Source organism: Bubalus kerabau, chromosome 1 (assembly GCF_029407905.1).
Source record: "Bubalus kerabau isolate K-KA32 ecotype Philippines breed swamp buffalo chromosome 1, PCC_UOA_SB_1v2, whole genome shotgun sequence".
NCBI lineage: Eukaryota > Metazoa > Chordata > Mammalia > Artiodactyla > Bovidae > Bubalus > Bubalus kerabau.
This window is the reverse complement of record NC_073624.1, coordinates 29,206,025-29,233,176: the sequence shown is the minus strand read 5'-3', so window position 1 is coordinate 29,233,176 and position 27,152 is coordinate 29,206,025. Positions and strand designations below refer to the sequence as shown.

Genomic DNA, 27,152 nt, shown 5'->3' with positions numbered 1-27,152 from the left:
CAGGGAGGACTGAATTATGAGACAAAGACTTAAAAGAACTACTGTAAATATATATGACATAACACAATAATAAGAAAAACAGAAACCATAAAGAAGAGTCAGATGAAACAAGATATTTCAGTATTCTGACATGGATTGACTTAGCTGGGGATTAGCTTTTCCCAAAGAAGACATCCTGAGCTTGAAAAAATGGCATAAAAATTATCCAAACTAGATTACATGAAGTTCAAAATACACTGAAAACGTAGCAAGTAGTATATCACACAACCAAGTGATTTAACAGAACACCAATAGAGAAGATGAAATGGAATACTAAAGATATTCAAGTAATTAAAAAGAAAAAAATATTAAAAGACAAAAACAAGAACAAAGTAGATGGGTCAAATGGAAAAAAAATAGCAAGATGTAGACTGAAATACAATATCAATAATTAAACTAGATATAAATGGACTAAAATTACTAACCCCAAAGAGAATTATCAAACTTCATTTTTTAAAAAACCAGTTATACATTGTCCACCAAAAAGTACTTTAAAACTGAAGACACATTCAGCAATAAAAAGGAGCAGTCCATTTGCACAAGGAAACAACTTGGATGAGACTGAAGTATTTTTAATGAGCATGTCCAGACACAATTTGTGACTGTATATTTTCATTGATATAAAATTCTAGCATAGGCCCCTCCTCCCCCCCAAATAAACCAGATAAAGTAATTGGCTCTGGTAGGCAACAAGAATAGATTTTACTACAAAGGAGCATGAGGAAACTTTACCATGATGGAAATCTTCTATATCTTAATTGGGGTGGTGATTATACCAGCTATATTAATGTAAACACATCTATATATATGAGTATGTATTGTTTTCTGTAAATGGGAGCTCGATACAGTTCATTAATAAAAAAATAATATTTAACATCTGGAAAGTAGTCTATATCAAGAAATCTAAATTTAAATATAGAATTTTCTTTCCACTTTATCAAAACTGATAAGTTGAAAACCAAGTTGTTTCTATAATCATCTGTGGCAATTAATCTAATATCCAGTTTGTTGAAGTCTGAAGTAATGAGGGTTTAAAATTGTTTTAATGACACCAGAACAAATAGTTTATATATTAGAACCCAAGATATGTCTACTAGTCAATTCTATAGTCTCAAGTCAGTTCAGTCTCACAGTTGTGTCTGACTCTTTGCGACCTTGTGGACTGCAGCACACTAGACTTCCCTGTCTATCACCAACTTCCGGAACTTGCTCAACCTCATGTCCATCGAGGCAGTGATGCCATCCAACCATCTCATCCTCAGTCTTCCCCTTTTCCTCCTGCCTTCAATCTTTCCAAGCATCAGGGTCTTTTCTGTTGAGTCAGTTCTTCACATCAGGTGGCCAAAGTATTGTCGCTTCAGCTTCAGCATCAGTCTTTCCAATGAATATTCAGGACTGGTATCCTTTAGGATGGACTGGTTGGATCTCCTTGCAGTCCAAGGGATTCTCAAGAGTCTTCTCCAACACCACAGTTCAAAAGCATCAATGCTTTGGCATTCAGCTGTCTTTATGGTCCAACTCTCACAGCCATACATGACTACGGGAAAAACAATAGCTTTGACTAGACAGACCTTTGCCAGCAAAGTAATGTTTCTACTTTTTAATAGGCTGTCTAGATTTGTCATAGTTTTTCATCCAAGGAGCAAATGTCTTTTAATCATGGCTGCAGTCACCATCTGTAGTAATTTTGGAGCCCCCCAAAATAGTCTCTCAGTGTTTCCATTGTTTCCCTATCTATTTGTCATGAAGTGATGGAACCAGATGCCATGATCTTAGTTTTTTGAATGTTGAGTTTTAAGCCAGCTTCTTCAGCCTCTTCTTTCACTTTCATCAGGAGGCTCTACTGTTCCTCTTTACTTTCTGCCATAAGGGTGGTGTCATCTGCACATCTGAGGGTATTGATATTTCTCCTGGAAATCTTGATTCCAGCTTGTGCTATGTCCAACCTGACATTACAGATAATTTCAACTATTTAGGCTCTCTTTAATATCCCTCAGAGAAGGCAATGGCCCCCCACTCCAGTACTCTTGCCTGGAAAATCCCATGGACAGAGGAGCCTGGTAGGCTACAGTCCATGGGGTTGCAAAGAATCGGACACGACTGAGCGACTTCACTTTGCATGCAGTAGTTTGAACAATCTTTGGCATTGTCTTTCTTTGGGATTGGATTGAAAATTGACCTTCTCCAGTCCTGTGGCCACTGCTGAGTTGTCCAAATTTGCTGGAATATTGAGTGCAGCACTTTCACAGCATCATCTTTTAGGATTTGAAATAGCTCAACTGAAATTCCATCTCCTCCACTAGCTTTGTTCATAGATGCTTCCTAAGGGCTACTTGATTTCATATTCCAGGATATCTGACTCCATGTGAGTCATCACACCATCATGATTATCTGGGTCATCAGGTCTTTTTTGTATAGTCCTTCTGTGTATTCTTGCCACTTCTTCTTGATATCTTCTGCCTCTGTTAGGCCCACAAAATTTCTGTCTTTTATTGTGCCCATCTGTGCATGACATGTTCCCTTGGTATCTTTAATTTTCTTGAAGAGCTATCTAGTCTTTCCCATTCTATTGTTTTCCTCTATATCTTTGCGTTGATCACTGAGAAATATTTTCTTATCTCTCCTTGCTATTCTTTGGAACTCTACATTCAGATGGATATATCCTTTCTTTTCTCCTTTGCCTTTTGCTTCTCTTCTTTTCTCAGCTATTTGTAAGGCCTCCTCAGACAACCATTTTGACTTTTTGCATTTCTTTTTCTTGGGGAAAAATAAAATTATTTTTTTTCTGTATAGTTTACATGCTTGATAATATATGACTTCACTTTGAATAATAGCCAGTAAACATCTTTATGGCTCTCTAATTTCTCTGTAGCATTGCTTTCCATAAATAGTGAAACATAATGCTTGAATAAATTTGTTTATTCTGAAGTAAATTTTACTTCATTTTATGTTCATGAAAGGCAATGAGCTTCAAGTAAGAGAGGTGATATAAAGGCTACAACTTCTGAACTCCCAAGGTCCTCTCCCTGAGACATGTTTTTTATAAAATGTCAAATATGGTATCTTATTTTTTTAGCCTTTCATCTCAAATCACAAAATTATACCTGATAACTATTGTCATATTTACATCAGCATATGTGTTACTTCATGGGGAGGAGAAGAGTTAAAATTAATAAACATGATTTAAAGATGGCTGATGTTTTCCCAGACAGAATCAATTTTAAGATTTAGAAAGTAAAATCCTAAAAGACAAGAGATAATCAACTTTTTGAAAGATATTTTAAATCGTATTATACAAATAAACATTTTTTAACAAGTAGAAAAGAAATAATATAAACCTATGAGTTAGGAAAGGATCTAGAAGTTAGTATTTATTATTTAAAGTTCAGATTAAATTAATAATAAAACCTGTACATATTCTTTTTAAAAATCTATACTTAGTGTTAATTATTAAGTCAAGTCCGACTCTACAACCCTATGGACTGTAGCCCGCCAGGCTCCTCTGTCCAAGGCTCCTCTGTCCATGGAATTCTCCAGACAAGGTTACTGGAAGGGGTTGCCATTCCCTTCTCCAGAGAATCTTCCTAACCCAGGTCTTCTGCATTGCAGGCATATCCTTTACCATTTGTGTCACCAGGGAAGGTCTTAAAAAATCTATAAGTATGACCAATATGAGATACAATGATGAATCATCTGAGAGTTGGGTATGGGGAAATACAGAACCACAATTTATAAATGTACTAATTCATATACTAATAATTAAACACATTATAATTAGAGTCAGTGGAGACCTAAAGAACAATCCTTTTATGATCTAGAGCAGCATTTGACAAATTGAGTATATATGACCTCACATTTATTTTTCTAAATATAATAGGTTTGGAAAACATGCAAACCTATCCATGTATATGTTGTCTACAGTTACTTTCACATTACAAGCAGAGTTAATATGATTGCAACACAGATCTTACAGCCTGCAAAATCTAAAATGTTTAAAACCTGGCCCATTAAGAAGAACTTTGAAAACCTAGAAAATAAAATATAGATCTGAAAAGAGACACATTTCCAACGGTGATACTATTGTTTGCTCAGTAGCTCAATTGTGTCTGACTCTTTGCAATCCCATGGACTATAGACTTCCAGGTTCCTCTGTCCATGGAGGTTTCTTCTAGGCAAGAGTACTGGAGCAGGTTGCCATTTCCTACTCCAGTGATACTGTTAGATGTTGCATTAAAGAGCTGTGGTAGCTTTTCAAGGTTGAATCAGACTGGTATTTAATCCATAAGTTGGTGAGAAGAACTATGAGCAAGAGACCTTCTTTGGTGGTGATGGAAAAGTGGCGGGAGGGAAAAAGAGAGAAAGAAGAGAAGGGAGGTTGATTTATTTTCAAAAATTGGCCCTCTGACTGTGGAAGTTGACAAGTCCAATATCCGCAGGGTAGGCTGGCAGACTAGAGAACAAGAAAACTTGATGTTTCAGTTGAGTCCAATGGCAGTCTGTGGCAGAATTCCTCTTCCTTGGAGGGAGGTTAGTCTCTTTTTTACATTAAGCCTTGTAACTCAATCGATGGCTCTCCACTCATCCTTCCAAAGTTAATACTTTCCTCACCTGGGTAGGGTGGGGAGCAGTAGAAAGAGGTTGTTAAGTTATTCATTACCCTAATCCATCCTTGAAGAATCAAACTGATTTTGTATAGAGTGAATTCCAGCAGATTTCTTTAAACCCACTAGGTGCTTCACATAGTCAGACAAAGTCAAGAACCAGAAGGTTAAGCAAAGCTTTATGACAAGATATTATATAGTCTCTATGTTGTTACAATGCATGTTGATAACAGGCTCAAGGTGGAATATGTTTCATTCAGAATTTACCAAATGTATTTACCAGTGAATCTTTATTCTTACATGATCTGTTAACCAATGTTTCCTGAAGTAGGTTGAAATCAGCAGCCCTAAACCAATACTCTCATGCACCAAAGAGAAGAATGAAAGGTCAAGGCAGTTAAGTCATGGCCCAAAGTGGCACATCTTAACAGCAGAATCAAATCTAAAACTTGGGTCTCTTTTCTCTCTGTGATGCTCTTCTCCTTCTTCTTTATGAAATAACTTAATATTCATTCCTCCTGACCCTCCATTCAAGTTTCTCCTATGTCTAGATTGCTGAAATCAGAATCATTGTAAATTTAGTTGGGGAATTCTTCATTGCCGTAGTGGGTACACTCTACTTCAAATGCACTGTGACAGGAAATAATTTATCTTTCATTACCTTTTTCCTTTAAAAGGAAAAAGACTTTAGGAGCCTGCAAGTCAGTTTCCTAGTCAGTGTTGACTTCTGAGGCTCTGACAGAATGACGGTCCTGAACTGGCTAATCAAAGGGTGTAAATGATATAAAGGTGATAGCCACTATTCTGTTAGTGTTCCCATCAGGAAGCTAAGAAGCTCTATCCATGATTTTTGGAAAAGTGTTATAAGAACTAAGGTAATTTTTCATGATTTTAAAATAAGGCCTATTATTGTTGTTCAGTTGCTAAATCATGTCTGACTGTTTGTGACCCCATGAACTACAGCACATCAGGCTTCCCTCTCCTTCATTACCTCCATCTTCCAGAGTTTGTTCAAATGCATGTCTATTGAGTCAGTGATGCCATCCAACCATCTCATCCTCTGTCGTCCCCTTCTCCTCCTGCCCTCAATCTTTCTCAGTATCAGGGTCTTTTAAAATGAGTCACCAAAGTACGGGGGCTTAGTTGAAAGTTGAAAGTTTAATCGCTCAGTTGTGTCCGACTCTTTGCGACCCCATGGATTGTAGACTACCAGGCTTCTCCATCCACTCTGGATTTTCCAGGCAAGAGCACTGGAGTGGGTTGACATTTCCTTCTCCAGAGGATCTTCCAGACTCAGGGATCAAACCTGGGTCTCCCACATTGTAGGCAGACACTTTACCATCTGAGCCACCAGGGAAGTCCCACTGGGGCTTAGTAAGAAGAGCAAACGGTTTGCTGGCAAGATGGATCATATGACTCTTTGTAGAGTATTAGGCTTCCCTAGTGGCTCAATGGATAAAGAATCTGCCTGCAATGCAGGAGAATCGGGTTCAATCCCTGGGTTGGGAAGATGCCCTGAAGAGGGGAATGGCACCCCATTCCAGCATTCTTGCCTGGAGAATCCCATGGACAGAGGAGCCTGGAAGGCCACAGTCCGTGGGATCACAAAGAGTTGAACTTGACTGAGTGAATTTAACTTCACTTATAGAATATTTGAAATAAGTTTCATATAACATTCATATTTCCAAAGTTTACAAACACATTTCTTACAATAGAAATGATGTGATACAAGTTTATTACTAAATTAATTATTCCTCTCACTATACTCAATATGCTTTCTTGAATGAAAGAGAAAGGGGCAGATTTTCTAGGTCAGTACATTGGAGTTTATCATTCTCTATATGTGTAGCCAATAAAAGATGGAGAACTGCCACACATTGGAGGTTCTGACAAGTTTTTTAATGGGAAGACACACTATTCTCCATCCACTTACCTGTGAAATTTTATATACTCCCACATTCCAACACACATCAGGCACCACCTAACACACAGAGCCACATAAGATAAGACAAGATAAGATAAGATCAGTCGCTCAGTCATGTCTGACTCTTCGCAACCCCATGAATTGCAGCACGCCAGGCCTCCCTGTCCATCACCAACTCCCAGAGTTCACTGAGACTCACGTCCATTGGGTCAGTGATGCCATCCAGCCATCTCATCCTCTGTCGTCCCCTTCTCCTCTTGCCCCCAATCCCTCCCAGCATCAGAGTCTTTTCCAATGAGTCAACTCTTCGCGTGAGGTGGCCAAAGTACTGGAGTTTCAGCTTTAGCATCATTCCTTCCAAAGAAATCCCAGGGCTGATCTCCTTCAGAATGGACTGGTTGGATCTCCTTGCAGTCCAAGGGACTCTCAAGAGTCTTCTCCAACACCACAGTTCAAAAGCATCAATTCTTCAGTGCTCAGCCTTCTTCCAGACCAACTCTCACATCCATACATGATCACAGGAAAAACCATAGTCTTGACTAGATGAAACTTTGTTGGCAAAGTAATGTCTCCGCTTTTGAATATGCTATCTAGGTTGGTCATAACTTTCCTTCCAAGGAGTAAGCATCTTTTAATTTCATGGCTGCAGTCACCATCTGCAGTGATTTTGGAGCCCAGAAAAATAAAGTCTGACACTGTTTCCACTGTTTCCCCATCTATTTCCCATGAAGTGATGGGACCGGATGCCATGATCTTCGTTTTCTGAATGTTGAGCTTTAAGCCAACTTTTTCACTCTCCACTTTCACTTTCATCAAGAGGCTTTTGAGTTCCTCTTCCCTTTCTGCCATAAGGGTGGTGTCATCTGCATATCTGAGGTTATTGATATTTCTCCCGGAAATCTTGATTCCAGCTTGTGTTTCTTCCAGTCCAGCGTTTCTCATGATATACTCTGCATATAAGTTAAATAAACAGGGTGACAATATACAGCCTTGACGAACTCCTTTTCCTATTTGGAACCAGCCTGTTGTTCCATGTCCAGTTCTAACTGTTGCTTCCTGACCTGCATACAAATTTCTCAAGAGGCAGATCAGGTGGTCTGGTATTCCCATCTCTTTCAGAATTTTCCACATTTTATTGTGATCCACACAGTCAAAGGCTTTGGCATAGTCAATAATACACAGTGCTAAAACTATACATTGCCATTAGGCTCTCCACATCTCTGAAATACTTCACTCTAGGTTTAAAATTCTACAAAAAATATATATACCTTCTCTAAGATATAAGCGTTTTTGATTCCAAATAAATCTACTACAGAATTGAGATGATCGAGAATCAAGCCAGGATAAGTGAAAAGTGAAGTCGCTCAGTCGTGTCCAACTCTTAGCGACACAGTGGACTGTAGCCTACCAGGCTTCTCTGTCCATGGGATTCTCCAGGCAAGAATACTGGAGTGGGTTGCCATTTCCTTCTCCAGCAAGCCAGGATAAAATAAATACAATTTCTTTTCAGAGTAAAGCAGGCATAATATGGAGTCTAAGATATGTACACCGCAGTATTTGCAGAAATATCCAAAGGTCACTAATGACCTCCATACTTAATTTTCAGAGTGCATCACACATCTGCTACTTCAGGAGTAATGTGTTTCACTGTATTTTCACAAAGCAGCAAAGAGTTCTAGAGCACCTCCAAAAGAAAAAGGATTGAAACCTGATCTCTAAATTCTGGTTTGGGACCAAGGTTGTCGGTATATAAAATGTATTTTTTTCCTATTAAAAAGTTTTAATTTAATACAAATTAAAAATTATGTATTCTTTATATTTATATATATTTTTTAACATTAACCTTAAATAATGGGAAATTAGTACTTCTTTCCACATGGTTTTCTAGATCGTAATGAGAATTTACACACCTTATATGTGAAATTCATTTGTTGCTTTTCTAGAGAGCTTCATCCTTTATGTTACTGAAACCAGGAGCATTGTGCCTCCCATATGAAAATCAACCAATGCCTGCATAAATGTTAATTTCAATCAGCTTGGTCTGATAATAGTATTTCTCTTGTCATACGGTTTAACTTTTTACTGTAGCATAGATTCATTCCAACTTGGAAGGCATCCAGGGTTCAGATGGCTAAAGTGAAAAAAAAAAAATACTGAAGAGATTACTTGCACCTACAGGTTACACCTACACATTAAACTTACTGCACAGCCAGCTTGGGTGAAATTAGAGAGAAAACTGCCCAAGCATGTCAACTGCTTAAGCTTTAAGACCCTGGGTGAAATGAAACAAAAGAAGAAGGAATCCAGGGGTGCTTTAGCATAATCAAGGTGGCTCATGCCAATGAAGGCTCGGCTGGGCTTGAGAACTCACTGCTGTGAGAAAACTTGTAATTGTATTCCAGACCCACAGTCACCAATAGACATGTGGGGTATGTCTGTGTGTCTGTATTTTAAACCTCCCTGCTAAGAACGAAAAGAAAGGGAACAATAAATACTACAGAAAGTAACATGTTTCTCATTTCTTTTTTTACCAATGTGTAAAATCTTAAATATCTCTTTGCCCCCTGCTCCTTTAACTTTACTTTTAACACTCACATGAGACTGGTTGGTGCCTATCACTTTAAACACTCTTTTATTCAGTCTGAAAGTCTATTAGATTACATATTCCAAAAAGGCACTAGAATGTAGTAATACTATACTTGAAATGTCCTATTTTTTATGCAGTAGACTTATTGAGAATGAACACTTTTTAGTTTATGCTTAGTGTCTTCATTTCGGGGCTCCTTAGGTGGCACTAGTGGTAAAGAACCCACCTGCCAATGCAGGAGACATAAGAGATGGGGGTTCAATCCCCGGGTGGGGAAGATCCCCTGGAGGAGGCATGGCAACCCACTCCAGTATTCTTGCCTGGAGAATTCCATGGATAGAGGAGCCTATTGCAAAGAGTCAGACACGACTGAGCGACTTAGCACACACACATGTCTTCATTTCTGGGCAGAGGTGTTCTGCAGCAATCCAAAGCACTGGATTTAAGCCCAGGTATTAAGAAAGTGCATTCCAATCCCCAAAAAAGACAACACCAAAGAATGTTCGAACTACCCCACAATTGCACTCATCTCACATCCTAACAAAGTAATGTTCAAAATTGTTTAAGCCAGGCTTCAACAGTATGTGAACTGAGAACTTCCAGATATTCAAGCTGGACTTAGAAAAGGCAGAGGAACCAGAGATCAAATTTCCAACATCCATTGGATCATCGAAAAAGCAAGAGAGTTCCAGAAAAATATCTACTTCTGCTTTATTGACTATGCCAAAGCCTTTGACTGTGTGGATCACCACAAACCATGGAAAATTCTTCAAGAGATGGGAATACAGGATCACCTTACCTGCCTCCTGAGAAATCTGTATGCGTGTCGAGAAGCAACGTAATGGAAGTTAGAACAGGACATTGAACAACAGACTGGTTCCAAATCAGGAAAGGAGTACATCAAGGCTGTATATTGTCACCCTGCTTATTTAACTTATATGCAGAGTACATTATGTGAATGGTCAGGCTGGATGAAGCACAAGCTGGAATCAAGATTGTTGGGAGAAATATCAATAACCTCAGATATGCAGATGACACCACCCTTGTGGCAGAAAGCAAAGAAGAACTAAAGAGCCTTTGGATGAAAGTGAAAGAGGAGAGTGAAAAAGTTGGCTTAAAACTCAACATTCATAAAATGAAGATCATGGCATCCAGTCCCATCACTTCATGGCAAATAGATGGGGAAACAATGACAGACTTTAATTTCTTGGGCTGCAAAATCACTGCAGATGGTGACTGCAGCCATGAAATTAGAAGACACTTGTTCCTTGGAAGAAAAGCTATTACCAACCTAGACAGCATTTTAGAAAGCAGAGACATTACCTTGCTGACAAAGGTCCATCTAGTCAAAGCTATGGTTTTTCCAGTAATCATGTATGGATTTGAGAGTTGAACTGTAATGAAAGCTGAGTGTAGAAGAATTGATGCTTTTTTTTTTTTTAATTTTATTTTATTTTTAAACTTTACATAACTGTATTAGTTTTGCCAAATATCAAATTGATGCTTTTGAACTGTGGTGTTGGAGAAGACTCTTGAGAGTCCCTTGGACTGCAAGGATATCCAACCAGTCAATACTAAAGGAAATCAGTCCTGAATATTCATTGGAAGGACTGATGCTGAAACTCCAATACTTTGGCCACTGAATGTGAAGAACTGACTCATTTGAAAAGATCCTGATGCTGGGAAAAATTGAGGGCAGGAGGGGAAGGGGAGGACAGAGGAGGAGATGGTTGGATGGCATACCCGACTTGATGGACATGAGTCTGACCAAGCACCAGGATTTGGTGATGGGCAGGGAAGCCTTGCGTGCTGCAGTCCATGGCTTTGCAGTCAGACACAGCTAAGTGACTGAACTAACTGATTAAAAAAATGACATTGTACTTGTTTCCCTACACCAACATGCTCCCATTTTAATGGTTTGTCAATCCATTTCCATCTGCTGATTTAACCATTTTTATAAAACTGACTGAAAGCGAAGTGTGGCTCAGAAGAGGAGATTTTGATGGTATGTTTTGGAAGTAAAAATCTGTTCATAGGATCTAACACCCATTGACATATTATGTATCTTACTTACCAGATAAACTTACATCTATTATAGAGATAGGAGTTAGAACTAGGGAGGTGGAAGGGGCAAAAAGTTATACACTGCAAGAAAGGGAGGTAAAGATTATCTGAATTCTTTCTGAAATTAAACACATAGACACACACAATACCAGTCTACAAGTCTAAACAAGTTCCACATCAAATATTCTGGCAGAATATTGCCAAGCTATTTGGCCTACTTCAATCCAAGTTATACCAAAACAGTACATCCTTTTTTTAACGCTGTGACAGATGGTTATCGAAACAACCAGAGTCAACTGTGCTATATATTAATCACTCTAAAAGAGTTATGATTAAATGAATGCTATTCTATTATTTTCCAGTGCTATTCAGACATGGCATATTCCTATAAACATACTTCTATTTTGACCTTTTGCCCAAAGTCTGATATCTGATCATTATGGGATTAGTATAATTCCTAGTGTGCTTGGCATTATTCTGCTCCTTTTCAATTAGCATAACTACCCATGATGCTTTGTATGAAAACTTCCATACTGGAAAAGTAAATATAATATAAATAGTTAAAATTACTTGGATAATGATGTCACATCTCTGGAAGTAGATGTCAGTATAGAAGTTTTATTACTAGGCAGATATGATTGTTAAATTCTGACTGTAGGTTAAGCAGTTGGGAGGAATTGAGCATATTTAAATTTTTAATGCATTAATTTGCATATTGGTCAATACTGAATACTTCATGGAGTTGTGAATTTGAAAAAATGCATGCCAACTTTGAAAAATTTTACTGCTGGCACACAGTGAGAACTTAATTAATATAAACATTTTAAAATTCACTGTTATCATGACACTATTATAATTAATCAGACTTACTTATTAATTTAAGAACTATTTAATTGGTTTATTTATCCCCTGCCATATAATCTATTTAATACATATAAAATACCTAGAATATGTTAGTAAATAATATATTATGTGCTAATATAGTAATACATGTAGCTTCTCAATTTTCTCTCCCTTTAAAAGCTGCAGTCTCAAGAATTCTTCTTAAAGGTTGTGCATTAGGTTGAATGAACTAACACTTAAGTTATTTCAAACTCTTATGCATGTCTAAAGTCAATGAACCAATTAATTATTATATTTCAGCTGGATCTACTAATATTTTTTCAAATAACTGATTTAATGTTTTAATTTTTGAAATTAAAAATGATTAGGGAATGCTTTAAGTTAGATTTAAAATGTTTCATATACGTACAGATGCCCAAACCCAAAGCAGTATAGCCTATATAGTAAGCAACTGAAATTGATAATGGATATCAGATCAGATCAATCGCTCAGTCGTGTCTGACACTTTGCGACCCCATGAATCGCAGCACACCAGGCCTCCCTGTCCATCACCAACTCCTGGAGTTCACTGAGACTCACGTCTATCGAGTCAGTGATGCCATCCAACCACCTGATTCTAATAACTCCATCACTTAGCAACTGATGGTTTTGGAAAGAAAGATTGTATCTGTTTGTTTCCCCTTCTGTAAAGTAGGCACAATACTAGGCAGCCTCATAGTGTTTCTTAAAGATTACTTATTACTTAGCATATCCTGGGAGAAGGCAATGGCACCCCACTCCAGTACTCTTGCCTGGAAAATCCCATGGACGGAGGAGCCTGGTAGGCTGTAGTCCATGGGGTCGCTAGGAATCAGACAGGACTAAGCGACTTCACTTTCACTTTTCACTTTCATGCATTGGAGAAAGAAAAGGCAACCCACTCCAGTGTTCTTGCCTGGAGAATCCCAGGGACAGGGGAGCCTGGTGGGCTGCCGTCTCTGGGGTTGCACACAGTCAGACACGACTGAAGTGACTTAGCAGCAGCAGCATATCCTGGCTGATTTTAACTGTTCCATACATATTACTGATTATTGTTGCTATCATGATGTGTGTGATACATTAATCTATCTGAAGCTACATGAAAACAACAAAAGGCATTTAAAAGTTTGATATAATAAATTTGTAGGCATGTCCCTGGTGGTCCAGTGGTGAAGACTTTGCCTTCCAGGGAATGGGGTGCAGGTTCAGTCTCTGGTTGGGGAGCTGGGATCTCACATGCCTCATGGCCAAAATACCAAAAAACATAAAACATAAGCAATATTGTGACAAGATTCAATAAAGACTTTAAAAATGGTCCACATCAAAAAAATCTTTAAAAAACTAAACTTGTAAAAACTATATTTAAAATCATATTTAAATCAACTAAAATATTTCCTGTCTATAGACTCAGAAATATGTTATAGTTAGATCCTCTTTTAACTTTAAATTATTTATGTTTATTTTAATTTTTATTGGCATATAGTTGATTTGTTATATATAAGGCTCAGGTGTATAGCACAGCAGTTCAGTTTCATATTTATATATATATATATATTCAAACATTTATTTTAGATTCTTTTTGTTTATAGATTATTACACAATATCAAATATATTTCCCTGTGCCATACTGTAGGTCCTTATTGGTTATCTATTTTATATGTAGTAGTATGTATATTTTAATCCCAGCCTCCTAATTTATCCCTCCTCCCACCCCACTTTTGTAACCATAAGTTTGGTTTCTGTGTCTGTGACTGTCTTCTTTTTGGGAAGTAAATTCATTTCTGTCTCTTTTTTCCTTTTAGATTCCATACACATGCAATATCTTATGATATTTTTGTTTCTCTGTCTGGCTTTATTCACTTAGTGTAATAACCTCTAGATCCATCCATGTTGCTGCAAATGGCATTATTTCATTCTTTTTATGGCTAAGTAATACTCCATCATCATCCCAAAATGTAATATCAAATCTTCTTTACCCGTTCATCCTTCCATGGATATTTAGGTTGCTTGCATTCATTGGCTATTGTAGATGTTGTTGTTGTTCAGTCACTCAGTCATGTCTGACTATTTGAGACCCCATGGACTGCAGCACGCCAGGCTTCCCTGTCCTTCACATCCCCTGGAGCTTGCTCAAACTCATGTCCATTTAATTAGCAATTAAGCATCCCACCCTCTGTCATCCCCTTCTCCTCCTGCCTTCAGTCTCTCCCACCATCAGGGTCTTTTCTAACGAGTCAGCTCTTCACATCAGTTGGCCTAAATATTGGAGCTTCAGCATCAGTCCTTCTAATGAATATTCAGGATTAATTTCCTTTAGGATTGACTGATTTGATCTCTTTGCAGTCTAAGGGACTCTCAAGAGTCTTCAACACCACTATTGTAGATAGTGCTACAGTGAACACTGGGATGCATGTATCTTTTTGAATTACGGTTTTCCAGATATATGCCCAGGAGTTAGATTGAATAATTATATGGTAGCTCTAATTTTGTTTTAAGTAACCTCTATGGAGTAGGAAATGGCAACCCACTCCAATATTCTTGTCTGGAGAATTCCATGGACAGAGGAGCCTGGTGGGCTATAGTCCATGGGGTCACAGTGTTGAACACGACTCAGCATCAGCACCACCATGCTGTTTTCCATAGTAGCTTCACCAATTTATATTCCTACCAACAGTGTGTAAGAGGCCTTTTTCCCTCCATACCCTCTCCAGCATTAATTTGTAAACTTTTTGATGATGATCATTTTGGTGTGAAATGATAATGCCATTGTATTTTTGATTTGCATTTCTCTAACAATTACTGAAATTGAGCATCTTTTCATGTGCCTTTGGACATCTGTATATCTTCTTCAAAGAAAGTTCTATTTGGATCTTCTGTCCAAGTTTTGATTGGGTTATTTTTCGATATTGAGCTGTATGAGCTGTTTGTATAGAAATTAATATCATGTTTGTTGTATTGTTTGGAAGTATTTTCTCCCATTCTGCAGGTCATCTTTTTGTTTTGTTTGTGGTTTCTTTTACTGTGCCAAAGCCTTTAAGTTTAATTCGCTCTCATTTGTTTACTTTTGCTTTTGTTTCCATTACTCTAAGGGAGAGATCAAAAAAGATATTGCTACCATTTATGTCGAAGAGTGTTTTGCCTATGTTTGTTTTCCTCTAGGAATTTTATGGTATCTGGTTTAACATCTAGGTCTTTAATCCATTTTAAGCTTTTAGAAAACTTTAACCATTTAGAGAATGTTCTAATTTCATTTTTTTACATGTAGCTGTCCTATTTTCCCAGCACCACCTATTGAAGAGACTGTCTTTTCTCCATTGTATAGTCTTGCCTCCTTTGTTGTAGTTAATTGGTCATAGATGAATGGGTTTCTTTCTAGACTTTGTATCTGTTCCATTGAGCTGTATGTTCATTTTTGGGTCAGTGGCATGCTGTTTTGATGAGGTAGCCTTATAGTATAGTCTGAACTCAAGGAACCTGACTCCTCCAGCTTCGTTTTTTTTTTTTTTTTTTTTTGGTTTGTTTATTTTTCTAAAGATTGCTTTGGCCATTCAGGTCTTTTGTGTATTTTAAATTTCATAGTATACTTTTAATATACCAGCACATTAACTTTTTGCTTTATAGTTTTAATTATGTCCTTTGGACAGTTGGGCAGTTTTATTTTCTTAATTTGACAAGTTAAGTATCAATAAAATGTCTCATCAGGTCTTTACTTCAGTTGTTATAAAAACTTGTTTTCCACTTCTTTGTTATTCTCTTTAGCATTTATTGGCATTTGAAGTTTCTTTTTTTCTTAATTCTTTGTCTCCTCCAACAAAATATAAACTGTGTAATAAAAGGGAGACATTTTGTTCACTGTGTTCCCAGAAGTTAGACTATTGCCTGGCACCTAGTACATTAAATAATTATTTGTAGGATGAATGAATGAATAAGATAATCATATATGTTAGAGTTAATAGAAAAAGGATTAAATGAAAAAAGAAAGAATTTTTATCTAAACACATTATTCCTCAGTCATGTTTTTATGTTTACTTTTGAGTAGTAGATTCATATTTTCTTTAAATTAATTTTAAAAATAAGCTCATCAAAATTTTATTGTAAAAATATCTCATATGTATTTAAAAGAGAAAAATATTCATAATACTATCGGTACCACCATCTAGAGATAATAATAGCTAACAACACACACTGCACTCTTTCTTAGTGCCTAGCTAATAACACTCTCTGCACTCTTTCTTAGTGCTTACTCCAGTGCTAAACACATCATTAACCTCTTTTAAATCCCATAAAACTATAAGGTAGGATTATTATCAGTTTGTAAAAACTGGGATAAAATAGAGTAAGTAACCTCCCAAAGACATATAGTTGAAGTGTCAGATTCCAAACCTAGAATATTTTCAAATCTTAACCCTATACTATACTGTTAAAGCATTTTTGTCTGTTTTATTTACATGCAGACTAGTCCATGCATTTAAGTTACATGGTTTTTGGTTTCTTGTGGTTCAGACAGTAAAGCGTCTGCCTACAATGCGGGAGACCCGGGTTCAATCTGTGGGTTGGGAAGATCTCCTAGAGAAGGAAATGGCAACCCACTCCAGTATTCTTGCTTGCAAAATTCCATGGACAGAGGAGCCTGGTAGGCTACAGTCCATGGGTTTCAAAGAGTCGGACACAACTGAGTGACTTCACTTTCATTACTTTTAAGACAATTCTGCATTTCGGACTTTTTTGTTGACTATGATGGCTACTCCATTTCTTCTAAGGGATTCCTGCCCACAGTAGTAGATATAATGGTCATCTGAGTTAAATTCTCCCATTCCAGCCCATCTTAGTTCGCTGATTCCTAGAATGTCAATATTCACTCTTGTCATCTCCTGTTTGACCACTTCCAATTTGCCTTGATTCATGGACCTAACATTCCAGGTTCCTATGCAATATTGCTCTTTAAAGCATTGAACCTTGCTTCTATCACCAGTCCCATCCACAACTGTGTGTTGTTTTTGCTTTGGCTCCATCCCTTCATTCTTTCTGGAGTTATTTCTCCACTGATCTCCAGTAGAATATTGGGCAGCTACCTACCCGGGGAGTTCATCTTTCAGTGTCCTATCTTTTTGCCTTTTCATACTGTTCATGGGGTTCTCAAGGCAAGAATACTGAAGTGGTTTGCCATTCCATTCTCCAGTGGACCACATTCTGTCAGACCTCTCCAACATGACCCGCCCGTCTTGGGCGGCCCCACATGGCATGGCTTAATTTCATTGAGTTAGACAAGGCTGTGCTCTGTGTGATTAGATTGACTAGTTTTCTGTAATTATAGTTTCAATGTGTCTGCCCTCTGATGCCCTTCACAACACCTACCGTCTTACTTGGGTTTCTCTTGCCTTGGACATGGGGTATCTCTTCAACACAAGATAGAATCAAGATTGCTAGGAGAAATATCAATAACCTCAGATATGCAGATGACACCACTCTTATGGCAGAAAGTGGAGAAGAACTAAGGAGCCTCTTGATGAAAGTGAAAGAGGAGAGTGAAAAAGTTGGCCTAAAGCTCCACATTCAGAAAACGAAGATCATGGCATCGGGTCCCATTACTTCATGGGAAATAGATGGGGAAACCGTGGAAACAGTGGCAGACTTTATTTTTCTGGGCTCCAAAATCACTGCAGATGGTGACTGCAGCCATGAAATTAAAAGATGCTTACTCCTTGGAAGGAAAGTTATGACCAACCTAGACAGCATATTAAAAAGCAGAGACATTACTTTGTCAACAAAGGTCCCTCTAGTCAAGACTATGGTTTTTTTCAGTCGTCATTTAATGGATGTGAGAGTTGGACTATAAAGAAAGCTGAGCGCAGATGAATTGCTGCTTTTGAACTGTGGTGTTGGAGAAGACTCCTGAGAGTCCCTTGGACTGCAAGGAGGTCCAACCAGGCCATCTGAAAGGAGATCAATCCTGGATGTTCATTGGAAGGACTGATGTTGAAGCTGAAACTCCAATACTTTGTCCACCTGATGCAAAGAGCTGACTCATTGGAAAAAACCCTGATGCTGGGAGGGATTGAGGGCAGGAGGAGAAGGGGACGACAGAGGATGAGATGGTTGCATGGCATCACCAACTCAATGGACAAGAGTTTGAGCAAGCTCTGGGAGTTGGTGATGGACAGGGAGGCCTGGAGTGCCTCCCTGCTGCTGTTCATGGGCTCGCAAAGAGTCGGACACAACTGAGTGACTGAACTGACTGACTGAAGACAATTCTGAGCTTTCCCTTATGCATTACATGCTCTTCAAAATGTTATTTTGAAGTTCATGAGTAATGTTTATATAACAGTTCTCCTCTCTGGTGTATACTTAGATTATTTCTCTTTTCAGTCTTGTGGAGAGGCACTGATTAAATTATCATGATAGCATGATTGAAGCAAGACTGTTCTGTATAGTAGAAGTTTATGAATGATTTTAAAAACTTAATTGTTTTTGCCAAACTTTTGCAAAATGGAATAATTTTTTACTCCTAAAAACATCATTTATAATACTTATTTTTAAATACTCTAATCATCTTTTGGCCTTGGCATTTTCTTTATATTCCATTCTGGAGGTTTCAGTATTTTAACTTTTATGTTTAACATGATTTTTACAACTTTAATTACTGTCTCATTCTTTGTAATTGCCTGTTTGTGTCCTTTCCTCAGTTTTCCTTTCGTAGTTGTTGTTTTCAGCTTCATTTATAACTTTAAGATTTCTTCAATCATATAGATTTAAAACATTAATTCCAGCTTTATTTTCATTTATTTGATGAGATACAGAGATTCAGCTTTTGAGCAGTTTGATTTATCATTTTTTTTCCTATACTATCTCTTACATAATTTCTATGCTTAAAAATTCTTTGCTAGGACAAAATCAGTTCTTCTCCTTTACTTATGTCTATTTATTTATTCAAAAATATGAAATCTATTTTAGTACAGATATAAAATTATTGTCTCTAATCAACTGTCACATCACCATGTATTGATTTATTTATATTTCTATTCCCTAAAGAATGTTGAATCTTCTTTATCTGTACAATTTTATATATGTGGTTTTCTGCTTCTGAACTGTTTTCTCCTTTTTATCTTTATGCCAATCTCTTATAATTAATATCTTCTTATTATTATAGTTTTGTATGATTTATTATCTAGTAGAGAAAGTCTTTTATTTTTACTCTTTTTTCAAAATGCTAATGGCTGGCCTCATTAAGTTAATTTTCCAGATGTGCTCTAGAATTATTTGCCAAGACCCAAATAATCTTTACTAAGATTTTAATCAGAATTGTATGCAATATACTATAAGCAAGAAAAATGGACACCTTTAAAATATTCAGAATTCTTTTGTGCTTCTTCAGGAAGATTATATAGTTTTGTTTATATTGTTTTTGATATTTTACAAGGTTGGACCTGTGTATGTTATACAGAAATATATTTTGAAGACACAAGCTGAATCAAACTTAAGCTCATAAACAAATCAAAATTAAACTCATAAGTTCTCTTAACCATGGATGCTACATCATAACTATGGCACCCAGGATCCAATTATATATCAGCTTATCTATATGGTTAATCACATATAAGCATCCTAGCCTCCCAACTTATCCCCACCCACCCCCCAAACACACAAACACATGCACACTCATATACAGCCATTAGTTTAGATCCAAATCTATAAGCTAGAAATCATTTACATTTTATCACTTTTTTCTAGCTACCATGGAAACAGGTATAGTATCAATTTTAAACAATAATTAATAGATGTGAGTTTTGTCATGCCAAAGTGACATAGGCTATAGAATGTGGTGGGTGGTGGTTTGAATCCTACTCTTGTTTTCACACTGGTGCCCTTGAATAAGTTACTTAATATCTGTAACTCAGTTTTACTCATCAGAAAATGTAGAAAAATAATAAAACTTAATTTATAAGATTATGGTAAGTACTGAATGATGTAATATTTATAAAGGTATTTAGAACGGAGTCGGGAGTGTAGTTAATTGTTTAATGCAGGTTGCTTATTATGTGGGCCTTTAGAGAAATAGAAGAGGATACAAAGACTGTAATACCTTTCTTTTAAAGCACAGATCTAAAGGCTAAACTAAGTAAATATGCAAATATCTGTCAAAATGGTAACCAGTATGAAGCATCCTTTTGCAAAGAGTTATTTTAAGAACATAGCATATAATTCTAATAATGTGAAAAGATAACATAATTTTGCTCTGAGAAGTATTTCTATCTCTCTTCCTATTTGATTAGGTCTTACCTATTTGGTTTAAGGTGGGGAGAACCTTCAATTGTTAAAGTTCCATAGGCAAAGAAAAGCTTATAGTCATCAGAAGTTTATGACTCAAAGTAACCATATACATAATTTTCCAGGTTTGTTCTTCTTTTATATAATGAGGAGAGAAATCTTGGAATAAGATCTTGGAACTTTCCGGATCTGTACCCTATTAAGGAAAACAATTAAATTTAAATTTTAAAACACCTATTTAAATACATATACATATGCATTTGCAAGTGCATTTGCATACTTGTACTGATAAAATATATACATATTAAACATATGTTTATGAAACATAAACATAAGTACAATTCCAAATAGAAAAAGAATAGTGTTTTTAGATAACTTTTAAATCATCATCCTTCATAGTATTGTTAATAACTCAGAAAAACATTCACTTAGTATGAGGGACATTGTTAATGATAGAGAATTCAAATCATATTTCCAATAGTCTGTGATATTCCTAAAATAATGCAATAATTTTTTTTAATTCGTTCAGACCATTTTTTTCTTCTTGCTTTTGTCTCTTAACGTGGGTGACAGGAAACTCCTGTTCGAAGTAAAGGCATGTCAATTCTATTTTCTTACTGTTCCCTTGTGCTAAAATATTTAGTATTACCTTATTTCTGTGCTTTGTCTTGCTAAAGATTTTCCCCAGGCATGTTTGTATTTTGTGATTTTTTTTTTGTTAAAAAAAATCACATGCTATAACCTACAGATTTAAATTGGGACAAACAAATTATGATCAGTTAAAATATGTTAAAAGTGAACTGAAGAATTAGAGCCCGCAGATAATCTCTGCCCCCAAGGAAGAGGTATGCTCATATGCTCGTCCTTCCTGCCTATGCTCTATGATGCATCTAAAATTTTAGCCAGCTGAAGTTACCAGTGCCTGTCCTTATGTTAAAAATTAGGAGTGTGAAAATGTTTTTCTTATTTATTAATTAAAAATAAGTTTCAGCTACACATAGAAATGCTCATATTCCCTAACTACATCCTAATAAAGCATTGCATATTCCACAATGCTAAAAAAAAAAAAAGAAAGAAAGAAAGAAAAGAAATTGTCTATTTATTTTAGGGCATTCCCCAGAATGTTAAAGTCTTGAAGTTCCATAATTTTCATTCATATTTAGAAATTAAGAAACCAGAGCTACTGCGCAATATACCTCCCCTTGCAGGCAGCGTGTCTGATAGCGCAGGGAACGTTTGGCAGATGGAAACAGAGAATCTCCCCTTCTGCCCTTCTTCCAGGAGCTTTTCTCACCTCCAATTCTTCATCTCCATTAAAAGGTATTCAAACATAATTAGTGTAACATTAAGATGGAGGAAATTTTGTAATTGCCAGTTGTTCTGTAGCCATGGTTACATCAAAGATTTATAGCGAGTAACGCGAGGCTGGGCACGAACAAGCAGTTAGCAGGAACAGCAGTAAGAAAATGCTTGTGTGCACGTGCAGGTGTGCTGATGTGAATGTTTGCCAAAAAAAAAAAAAAAAAAAATAGAAAGAGAAAAGAAAGAACGAAAGAGAATATTCGGTGACATTTAAGGTGCTAATATCTGGAAGTCAACCTTTAATTTGACAGCTTTTAGTGCTAGTTAATTTCATTCATCCAGGCGAGGTGTAGGAAATTTGCAGCACCTTTAAATTATCACGTTTTTCCACACTGCCTCAGGCCTATACGGAATACCTGAACCATACATTTTTTTTTTGTACCCTTTTTTTATTTTTTTTTCAGGTCAGTTGAAGTAAAACTTTCATTCCCTTTCTCAGACAATTAATCTTTAGCTAATTGAAGCAGGGATGCTGCAGGACGGGTTTCACTGGGGCCTGTAAATCTCATTTAGCAAAGTGAATTCAAGGCACACGCTGCACCTAATGATGTGACAGGTGGACTGCACCGCAAGACAGCAGACTCGGAAAAGTTGATTCTCATTAGACCCGCAGAGTCCTGCAGTCAGTTTTCTGATGGCTGAAGAACACTAATCGCATCTGTTTGCTACTGGGGTGGGGTTGAGGGGGGCGGCGGAGGCAGGGAAGTTGCAGGGTGGCGAGTGGAGGAAGGGATGAAGAGAAGAGGAAGGGGCAAAACGCTCTTCTCTTCTTTCACGAGTTAATATCCTTGACTCCTGCCCAAAAACCCAGCAGGTCTACCTCCCACCAAGCGATCAGCCTCCGTTCTGCTGACTCCAGCAGGGCGCACCCTTTTCCTAATTAACTAAAATGGCTATGGAAAGCAAAGGAGGCCTTGTGTTGGGTGAACCAATTATTTTGAAGGGTATTAAGTCATCAGATTTACTTTTATCTTGATTGCATTGTGGAAATCGTGCATAATTAATGGTGGGAGCTTATTAGGAAAATGATTAGGCAAATTACACAGGTGTCGGATGCATTTTTTATGATAAATTTGCTAGAACAATCCTGCAATTCCATCTGTTCAGCTCACATCAGAATGTCACTCTGAAGAAATTAATGGTGCAGAGTTATACAAAGTTACTGGAGGCTTTGGTTGCAGATTTAGGTAAGATACATGTAAATATGTAAATATAGATATATAATAAGTAGCAATTTAATAAGCTTTTGATGTTACAGTTCAATAAATTTTTTATTTAATCTTGAGAGTAAATGATAGTCAGATGGAAACAAATAAGAAGAATAAATGTAAACCTCATCTAATCAGTATGATCTATATGTAAATAAAAATAATCACTAGTTATAGCTCTTTGTTTTACATGGTGATTGCAGATGGGCTGCCAGCTCAGTAGTGTAGGAATCTTGTGTTTTGGTCCCAGACCTTGAATCTTACCTGCAACCATTCTCACTTTCAATTTCTTTTCAGTTTTAAGCAGAATCACCTTAAGAGTCACACTTTATCAGAAAGCCTTGCATAAGTAGTAGTATATCCAGTACATATTTACCAATTATTTACTCTCTGAGGAGTCGTCTTCCTTCTTGACTTTAAAAGTCAAGAAGAATTACTAGAAGTTTTCATTCCACTTGGCCATTTGCTAGCTGAGATCAGGCTCATTCTTATCAGTTCATATATGATCCAGAAATGCTCATGTCTTAATATTTTCTAAATTCCTGATACTATAAACTGATGTAAATCTCTGACCTGAACTACAAGTTCTAGTAATACTTAGAGATAGTATTATATATCAACAAAGGCAATATAGTGTCTTTAAAAAAAAAAAATGCCAGATCTAGTTTTGTTATTTCATAATGAAAAAGTAGTTCATTTTTAAGTAGCATTCAAAATACATAAATCAATAAAATCAAGACATCAGAAATTGCTTATAAGTTAATTACTTATTAGTAGTATGGCTTTCAGAGAAGGCAATGGCACCCCACTCCAGTGCTCTTGCTTGGAAAATCCCATGGATGGAGGAGGCTGGTAGGCTGTAGTCCATGGGGTCCCTAAGAGTCGGACACAACTGAGCGACTTCCCTTTCACTTTTCACTTTTATGCATTGGAGAAGGAAATGGCAACCCACTCCAGTGTTCTTGCCTGGAGAATCCCAGGGACAGGGGAGCCTGGTGGGCTTCCATCAATGGGGTCGCAGAGAGTTGGACATGACTGAAGCGACTTAGCAGCAGCAGCAGCAGTATGGCTCTAAAATGGGCCTCCCAGGAGGCACTAGTGGTAAAGATCCTTCCTGCCAGTGTAGGAGACATAGAGATATAGATTTGATCCCTGGGTCAGGAAGATCCCCTGTTGGAGGGCATGGCAACCCACTCCAGTATTCTTGCCTGGAAGAATCCCCAGGGATAGAGAATCCTGGTGGGCTACAGTCCATGGGATTGCAAGAAGTCAGACATGACTGAATGACTGAGCACAATCTGCTTTAGCCAAAGAAGTCGGTTCATGGGTAAATGATTTTTTGAACAATAAGTCAAAACATTTTATGCTGGCACTTACTTCAGAAGTCATAAACCAGGGTAAAACATCATTTTCTTACTTGCATCCCTTATACCCATGAACATGAAAATGCACACGTTTGCTCCCTTACCATAGGAAACACAGAAAAGATACTCTCTGGTAACAGCTGGAAAGAGCTGTGTTGAGTGTGCTTATGATCTTGCTACTCAGAATGTATGCTGGGATCATCAGCATTGACATCTCCTTGTTAGAAATGCGGACGATTAGGATAAATCCTAGACCTCCTGAATCACAATCTACATGTTAGCAATAGTACTGGGTGATTTGTAGTGCTTAGTGTTTGAGAAGCCACCGCATTAAAAGACACATCTGCCGGGGTCCAGCCCCAGCTAATCCAGGGTATTCGAAGGAGAGACGGCATAGGCGAGGGTCAGGAAACAACTGCTTAATTACACGTTAATTAAGGATACAAAGAGTAATAGAATGAGGATAGCTCAGTAGGAAAATTCAGTGGAGAAAAGAGGCTGAGTAGCTTGGTTTACGCGGGAGACCAATAAAACTTCAAGACAAGAAGTTTGCACCACTTACGTAGGCCGCAGGCGTCCTTCCGTTCTCCCAAAGGAGAGGAGACGCTGAGGCCTCCCCGGTCGGATCTTAGAAGCCCAGGCATAATTAGCAAGCATGGTGGGTTCCGCGCTCCAGATGGAGACTCAGCTAGAATTTGGGAGAGAGAGTGACATGGGGAGACCAAGTTTCAGTGAACAAGGCCCGCACTTTATTTTCCAAAGTAGTTTTTATACCTTAAGTTATGCATAGAGGATAATGGGGGAAGGGGTAGAGTCATGCAGCGACAGCAGTTCCTGGTCCTAATCGAAGCCAGGCTTTCAAACTTATCATATGCAAAAGTTCAGGTGAATTACATCATCTTCTGGCCAGGAGGCCTGTTAACATTTTAAGAAACTTATCTTTCTCTAAAGGTGATTATTCCAAAGTCAGGCACCAGCCTCCAAAAAAGCATTGGACAAAGCTGCATTCCTATAGGGCAAAGGTGAGGTGGGCTCAATCAAGAAAAGAATTAACTCAAGGGTCCAACGTTACAAACATTGAGGCTACTACTTACATTTCTATACACCCATTATATCAATCAATACACTGCCAAGGACACAGTAGGTACGGAGTATGGAGACTTAGCAGCAAACATTGGCTCAATAAGTGAAAAACCCTTCACCAATACAATTTCTAATCAATCTTTTAACTACTCAAAGGAATCTGTGTTTAGACAGTTTAGAACATCTCCTGCCTCTCACAGTTGGGAGGCTCTGAACAATCACATGTGGCCGGAAAAACCCATTCAGGCAGGCTAGAGGATTTCCAAAGGAGTTTGTAGGTTGAAACACTGTCACATCCAAGAATTATTAACTGGAGCTGTAAGCTAACTCTTTTTTCAGAGAGAGGTAGTGGGAGACAGCCCCCCGTAAAGTCAGAGGTGTAGGTGAAAGCACAAAGCAGAAAGTAGGCAGACTCTGGTTTTGGGGGTAGATGCTCGAGAATTTCCAGGGGGACTCCTGAGGCTCGATCCCGCCTTTACGTATGCTGAGCCTCCTTCCTCATGACCTTTGTCATGGGCGGAGTGCCTCACGCTGGCTCCCGGCAGTGATAGAATTCCAGTTGAGCTATTACAGATCCTCACTCAATATGCAATATGCCGGCTCCTGGCACACATCTATCATAGACTCCAGGGGTTTATGTAGTAATAAATAAAAATGCTAAAACACTAATAGATGTAACAGTTCAATACATATACAGTGAAAACTTTAAATCCAAACTTTGATCAGCAGCAAACAGATACTGAGAATTTTCTGTATTAACCATAGGACCCTCTTTTCATACATGAGAGTGACCTTTCTCGCTCCCGTTTCTGTAGGGTGTTGACCAGCATTAAGGGAGAAAAGTGAGAGCATGCGTAGTGGAACCAAGGAGGACAGGAAATAAAGATCTGTGCAGGCTTATGACATGAGTATTACCTATGCTCACTTTGGAGCAAAGTTCACGACAATTTCTTAAAGACAAAGATTGGAAGTTAATACCCTATTCCTATACCTGTGTGTGCACGTAATATAATATATCCACAGTGGGTCACACACACACAAAATTGATAATACTCGTGAATTTTTTTAATACTGGTAATTTTTTCTCACTATGGGTTCTGCCATTTTCAAATAATTCTTTAGTTTTCTTTCTAAAATTTCCAATAAAAAATAATTCTTGCCAATAATACTAAGAGAACTAAACTATGAAAGCAGATAGAACTAAACTATGTAGAATAAAAATACAAGCTGAAGGGAAACTGGACAGAATAGTGCCCAAGTGAGTTAATTCCAGTCCAAGTGTGTTCCAAAGTCACAGCCTAGGGTCAGGGCTACCAATCAAAGGAAAAATGGAAGATTTGGCAAGCATGTGAATAATTCGGACACCAGGTGCAGTCCTTTCTCAATTAACCAAATATCTAGGCAAATATTTGCTTTTATCCTCTCAGAATGCATAGGGAAATATGGCTAGGAGGATTCAGCTTAAAAATAATATTACTCTTAATTAGATTAAATAAACTTGAAAAGATAATCTCAGAATTCAAAACTGTAAGCAGAAGATTATTCTTTATACATAAGAATCAGATAAGTTCTTAAACATCATTCAGATCCTTCTCAATATTAAATTTGTATTGATTTCCTGAAAAATGTAACTTTAAGTAGAATAGGAGAGGTGGGCAAATTTCTACAGAGCTTTTTTTTTTTTTCAGAGATATGTAAGGAATTTTGATTATCCTGTTGTCTTCATATAATCAATGTATAGTGCAAAACTAAAATTTCTTTGTAATTTTCCAAATACTTTCCAGTATAATGCTA

General features: G+C 37.4%; 2 long non-coding RNA genes across 4 annotated transcripts; both read right to left on the bottom strand.

The window, feature by feature from the left end:
• Positions 1 to 2,998: 2,998 nt before the first annotated feature.
• On the bottom strand, positions 2,999 to 6,624 carry LOC129645814 (uncharacterized). The gene is made up of 2 exons (XR_008711511.1): positions 6,574 to 6,624; positions 2,999 to 4,647 (listed from the first exon to the last, which is right to left on the bottom strand). It is a non-coding gene; the product is annotated as an uncharacterized LOC129645814 (long non-coding RNA).
• An 11,344-nt stretch (positions 6,625 to 17,968) lies between these two features.
• LOC129645804 (uncharacterized) lies at positions 17,969 to 25,582 on the bottom strand. Of its 3 annotated transcripts, XR_008711506.1 has the most exons (4): positions 25,050 to 25,118; positions 24,838 to 24,963; positions 20,354 to 20,537; positions 17,969 to 18,121 (listed from the first exon to the last, which is right to left on the bottom strand). It is a non-coding gene; the product is annotated as an uncharacterized LOC129645804 (long non-coding RNA). The 3 variants fall into 3 exon arrangements; XR_008711498.1 differs by having other exon boundaries at positions 24,838 to 25,582; XR_008711500.1 differs by lacking the exons at positions 24,838 to 24,963; positions 25,050 to 25,118 and adding an exon at positions 21,538 to 22,612.
• Positions 25,583 to 27,152: the final 1,570 nt, after the last annotated feature.